Source organism: Pseudophryne corroboree, chromosome 2, assembly GCF_028390025.1.
Source record: "Pseudophryne corroboree isolate aPseCor3 chromosome 2, aPseCor3.hap2, whole genome shotgun sequence".
Taxonomy (NCBI): Eukaryota; Metazoa; Chordata; class Amphibia; order Anura; family Myobatrachidae; genus Pseudophryne; species Pseudophryne corroboree.
In genome coordinates this window covers 301784336-301790302 of record NC_086445.1, presented here as the reverse complement: position 1 = coordinate 301790302, position 5967 = coordinate 301784336, and the positions used below count along the sequence as shown (strand labels likewise).

The window sequence follows — 5967 nt, the reverse complement described above, 5'->3', positions numbered from 1 at the left end:
TATATACAGTAAAATTGTTCGCTTGTGTGTATGTTCACTACAAGTTCAAGAACTACTAAACCAATTTTGTTCTGGCTTACACTTAAATTTCCCTTTAGATTCTCTGAGTAACACAGGCTTTGAATCATCTTGCTATCATGTAAATTGGCTAATTAGCGTACAAAATAATCTATGCATCATATCATCTCTGTCATTGTGCCACAGAGCAGGTAAAGTAGGGGGTCAGATCAACACATGGGTAATGCGGGGCAGTGGAGAGGTTCAGAGGCATGCATGGGTAATGGGGAAAATTGTAATTTTATTTTATTCCAGTGCAGCAACGGGGAAGGGGGGCAAGGGGTTGCCAATAAGTGTTATTGGGTGTGGAGGAAATTGCATGTCCCTGAATGCAGTGCTGCTGGCTCGGACTCCCCAATACCAGTGCACGTCTTTGCACACTAGTGCTGCACTTGAATAAAATAAAATATTTACTTTCTAAATAGCTGGGGGGGGGGGGCAATGCTTTGGTTCCACCTCCCTGAAACTGCATATGCATGCATACATTGCTGCTGCTTCACTACCACCTCACACCCAATACAGAGGAAATGTGTGCCAGTGCAACAAACTCAAGTCTATCTCTATAGCACTCCTGGTCACATGGATACTGTGTGAGCAGGCTCCTTATGAGTTGGATGTGTCCATGCAATCTACAGTATAAGATTCTTCATATTACGATATTGTTGCATTTTTTGTTAAGATATCTGTTTATTTCTCATTGGTATTTTATGGATGAAAAAAATATTGCTCAAATAAATAACTAGAAGATGTTAAGACCGACAAGTGAATGAAAAAAAGTGAAGGTAAAAATGTATCATTGACAAAAATTAATAATCACCTGGCAACGATGGGTAGATACTGCTAGTTTATATATATATATATATATATATATATATATATGAAACGAAATAGAGGAGATGGCGCCAAGGGAGTTATATCAACGCCCTACCTAAAAACGGACCCTTACAGTACTCTCCGGATAAATTACATCAGATAACAAATACTAACATAAAAATTTATTAAAACAACATATAAACCCGACACAAATGTTCATAAGTATACAGAGTTGATACATTTACATTTGTCGCACAATTTGAACAATCAGTTTGTAGTGATGAGGAAAAAGCGTAGATATATCACTACGATTTCCTCCTTCTCCTTATTGTAGATTCGGAGGTAACATCAGATAATAGATAGATAAATAACCCAACGCGTTTCGTCTTGTTCCAAGACTTCATCAGGGGTAAAATCTACAATTGTAGAATAATAAGTCAAAACAAATACATAGCAATAAGCATCTTACACTCACATATAACATGACATATTGGTATCAAAAGAACATGACATAGCAACATGAGGAGGAAAACAGAATAAATAACATGAAGAAAGAGGAAAAAAGAGAACCAAAAAGCACAGGTTGTAAAAAACATACCTCTTCATTTCAGAACATATTGTCAGCACATAAAAGGTCATTCAAAGATGTATGAACAACGTTTTAATATTTCAATGGGACTTGATTGATACAGCGGGGACCATACCTAATTAAAAAACATTTAATAACCTTTATTAATTAAAGGACACTTTTTGTTCAATTAGGCAGAGATTGGGATTAATCCAAGGGAACGGCACATACCTCATATATCATCAGCTTGAGTCTGACATTCAGATATTCGAATATGGGGAAGATTCATATGTGTATAGAATCTAACTGGTTCGCAAGCATAAGGAACCTAATAAATTGATTAATTGGGTATTAATTATAAGAACACCTACGAGTTCATAAATAGACCTCTATCTTATTTTGACACCCATAATTATAAAAATTCTGGTATCATTAATGTCTGATCACTAATGAACAGATCTCATGACTAACCCGTGTGGTTTCTATATATGATACAGAACAAAGCCACAGAATTGGCTATAACAAACACCAATGTTACCACTATACAACGATCCTCTACTAAATGATCTGATTATAACCAGCCATTTATTCATATTTGGAAAACCCAGGACTAATTGTATTAACCATCAGTATAGTGAACCCACATGATATGTTTATTAGGGAAACCCATCCTTTATGGACGGTATCACTGATCTATGATCGAATAATTCAAAGAAATTACTCAAAGTGCTACCCACAGGGGGTGTAGTTCATTAGTGCCAATCATTAAAGAAATCTCTATAATATAGCACATACCTCGTCGGTCAGCAGCTTGAACCTGACACTCAGAGACTCAGGAGTGAAGGCAATTCAAATGGGAATAATGTCTAACCAATTTAGAACACGTGGTAGACCTGGTAAATTAATTGGGTTGATATCAATTAGACCATCTATTAAAGTACCAGTATGGTACAAAGAGTTCCCACCCCATGGAGAAACAAATACTCCTTTCACTTAGTAAGGGGAAGATCTTATTAACTATAAAAATTATATAAGTGAGTGTATAACTCATACAACTTAGTTTCATATTCATGAATACATCTGTCATATTTATATAGTGAATATATATAATTAGTGCATATCATATACTCTTTAAAAAATTAAATTTATAAATGATTAGTGGTTAACCAGTCAATAAAATACATATAGTTGGTACAAAGTGTATACTAATAAATGGGACCACTTTCAAAGTTGATAATATACTATTGTAAAATCAAAAACAAAACCCTACCCTCCAGTGGTGCAGTGCTGACAGCCAAGTCTCTGTATAATGAGGCATTGGACCTGATAACCACCCTTTATAAAGGGAAAAGTGATTACATCACTTCCCTTGCTATGTGATTGGTGCTCTATATATATGTGCTCCATTTACTATATTAGAATGGAGATTACTTAACCAAAAGTGCATAGATTTATAATTTTCAAATAATCAAACTAAGTGTATTAACGGTATTATTATGAGAATAACTCCTTAGGAGGAAATACCTAATTGATTAATATTACCCATAATGCTTTTCACTGTCTCTCTGGTTACTATTTAGGGAAACCAAACCTGGCTAAATGCCAGGAATGATGTTGGACACACCCCATCTCATTTAACTCAGTTTCATGTCCTGCATATTAGACTGATCCCCTGTGGGTAATTCCCCTTGATCGTATTGCATGATGCTGGAGCTATAATAAATAAATAAATAAATAAAAGAAAGAAAATAAATAAATAAAAGTAAATAAAAGTAAAAATAAAAAACGGAAATAAAAATAAAAATAAATAAATAATAATAATTTTTATAATTATTATTATTTATTTATTTTTATTTTTATTTCCGTTTTTTATTTTTACTTTTATTTACTTTTATTTATTTATTTATTTTCTTTCTTTTATTTATTTATTTATTTATTATAGCTCCAGCATCATGCAATACGATCAAGGGGAATTACCCACAGGGGATCAGTCTAATATGCAGGACATGAAACTGAGTTAAATGAGATGGGGTGTGTCCAACATCATTCCTGGCATTTAGCCAGGTTTGGTTTCCCTAAATAGTAACCAGAGAGACAGTGAAAAGCATTATGGGTAATATTAATCAATTAGGTATTTCCTCCTAAGGAGTTATTCTCATAATAATACCGTTAATACACTTAGTTTGATTATTTGAAAATTATAAATCTATGCACTTTTGGTTAAGTAATCTCCATTCTAATATAGTAAATGGAGCACATATATATAGAGCACCAATCACATAGCAAGGGAAGTGATGTAATCACTTTTCCCTTTATAAAGGGTGGTTATCAGGTCCAATGCCTCATTATACAGAGACTTGGCTGTCAGCACTGCACCACTGGAGGGTAAGGTTTTGTTTTTGATTTTACAATAGTATATTATCAACTTTGAAAGTGGTCCCATTTATTAGTATACACTTTGTACCAACTATATGTATTTTATTGACTGGTTAACCACTAATCATTTATAAATTTAATTTTTTAAAGAGTATATGATATGCACTAATTATATATATTCACTATATAAATATGACAGATGTATTCATGAATATGAAACTAAGTTGTATGAGTTATACACTCACTTATATAATTTTTATAGTTAATAAGATCTTCCCCTTACTAAGTGAAAGGAGTATTTGTTTCTCCATGGGGTGGGAACTCTTTGTACCATACTGGTACTTTAATAGATGGTCTAATTGATATCAACCCAATTAATTTACCAGGTCTACCACGTGTTCTAAATTGGTTAGACATTATTCCCATTTGAATTGCCTTCACTCCTGAGTCTCTGAGTGTCAGGTTCAAGCTGCTGACCGACGAGGTATGTGCTATATTATAGAGATTTCTTTAATGATTGGCACTAATGAACTACACCCCCTGTGGGTAGCACTTTGAGTAATTTCTTTGAATTATTCGATCATAGATCAGTGATACCGTCCATAAAGGATGGGTTTCCCTAATAAACATATCATGTGGGTTCACTATACTGATGGTTAATACAATTAGTCCTGGGTTTTCCAAATATGAATAAATGGCTGGTTATAATCAGATCATTTAGTAGAGGATCGTTGTATAGTGGTAACATTGGTGTTTGTTATAGCCAATTCTGTGGCTTTGTTCTGTATCATATATAGAAACCACACGGGTTAGTCATGAGATCTGTTCATTAGTGATCAGACATTAATGATACCAGAATTTTTATAATTATGGGTGTCAAAATAAGATAGAGGTCTATTTATGAACTCGTAGGTGTTCTTATAATTAATACCCAATTAATCAATTTATTAGGTTCCTTATGCTTGCGAACCAGTTAGATTCTATACACATATGAATCTTCCCCATATTCGAATATCTGAATGTCAGACTCAAGCTGATGATATATGAGGTATGTGCCGTTCCCTTGGATTAATCCCAATCTCTGCCTAATTGAACAAAAAGTGTCCTTTAATTAATAAAGGTTATTAAATGTTTTTTAATTAGGTATGGTCCCCGCTGTATCAATCAAGTCCCATTGAAATATTAAAACGTTGTTCATACATCTTTGAATGACCTTTTATGTGCTGACAATATGTTCTGAAATGAAGAGGTATGTTTTTTACAACCTGTGCTTTTTGGTTCTCTTTTTTCCTCTTTCTTCATGTTATTTATTCTGTTTTCCTCCTCATGTTGCTATGTCATGTTCTTTTGATACCAATATGTCATGTTATATGTGAGTGTAAGATGCTTATTGCTATGTATTTGTTTTGACTTATTATTCTACAATTGTAGATTTTACCCCTGATGAAGTCTTGGAACAAGACGAAACGCGTTGGGTTATTTATCTATCTATTATCTGATGTTACCTCCGAATCTACAATAAGGAGAAGGAGGAAATCGTAGTGATATATCTACGCTTTTTCCTCATCACTACAAACTGATTGTTCAAATTGTGCGACAAATGTAAATGTATCAACTCTGTATACTTATGAACATTTGTGTCGGGTTTATATGTTGTTTTAATAAATTTTTATGTTAGTATTTGTTATCTGATGTAATTTATCCGGAGAGTACTGTAAGGGTCCGTTTTTAGGTAGGGCGTTGATATAATTCCCTTGGCGCCATCTCCTCTATTTCGTTTCATATTTCCACATTTAGTTCCTCCTAACAGGGAACTTAGAGGATACAGGCAGCCATATAATTAATTAATTTTAGTGTTTTATTTGAAATAGCGCAGTGGGAGAGTAATTCTTGTCATATATATATATATATATATATATATATATATATATATATACTGTATAAATACTTTATATATATATATATATATATATATATATAAATAGAGAGAGAGAGAGTACATACATACATATATATATATATATATATATATATATATATATATAATTAAACGTGAACCTGTATAAAAATACTACAGGATCAAAAAGTTCAGAAAGTCTCAACACTAGTCTCCAGTTTTTGTGGGATACCAGCTTTTTCCTCTGATGGCTTGA

At 33.1% G+C, this 5967-nt stretch overlaps 2 long non-coding RNA genes across 2 annotated transcripts; one reads left to right on the top strand and one right to left on the bottom strand.

The window, feature by feature from the left end:
* Positions 1-1207: 1207 nt before the first annotated feature.
* On the bottom strand, positions 1208-2762 carry LOC135050750 (uncharacterized). The gene is made up of 5 exons (XR_010241786.1): positions 2709-2762; positions 2234-2331; positions 1670-1766; positions 1469-1574; positions 1208-1286 (listed from the first exon to the last, which is right to left on the bottom strand). It is a non-coding gene; the product is annotated as an uncharacterized LOC135050750 (long non-coding RNA).
* A 989-nt stretch (positions 2763-3751) lies between these two features.
* Positions 3752-5441, top strand: LOC135050749 (uncharacterized). The gene is made up of 5 exons (XR_010241785.1): positions 3752-3823; positions 4201-4298; positions 4766-4862; positions 4958-5063; positions 5246-5441. It is a non-coding gene; the product is annotated as an uncharacterized LOC135050749 (long non-coding RNA).
* Positions 5442-5967: the final 526 nt, after the last annotated feature.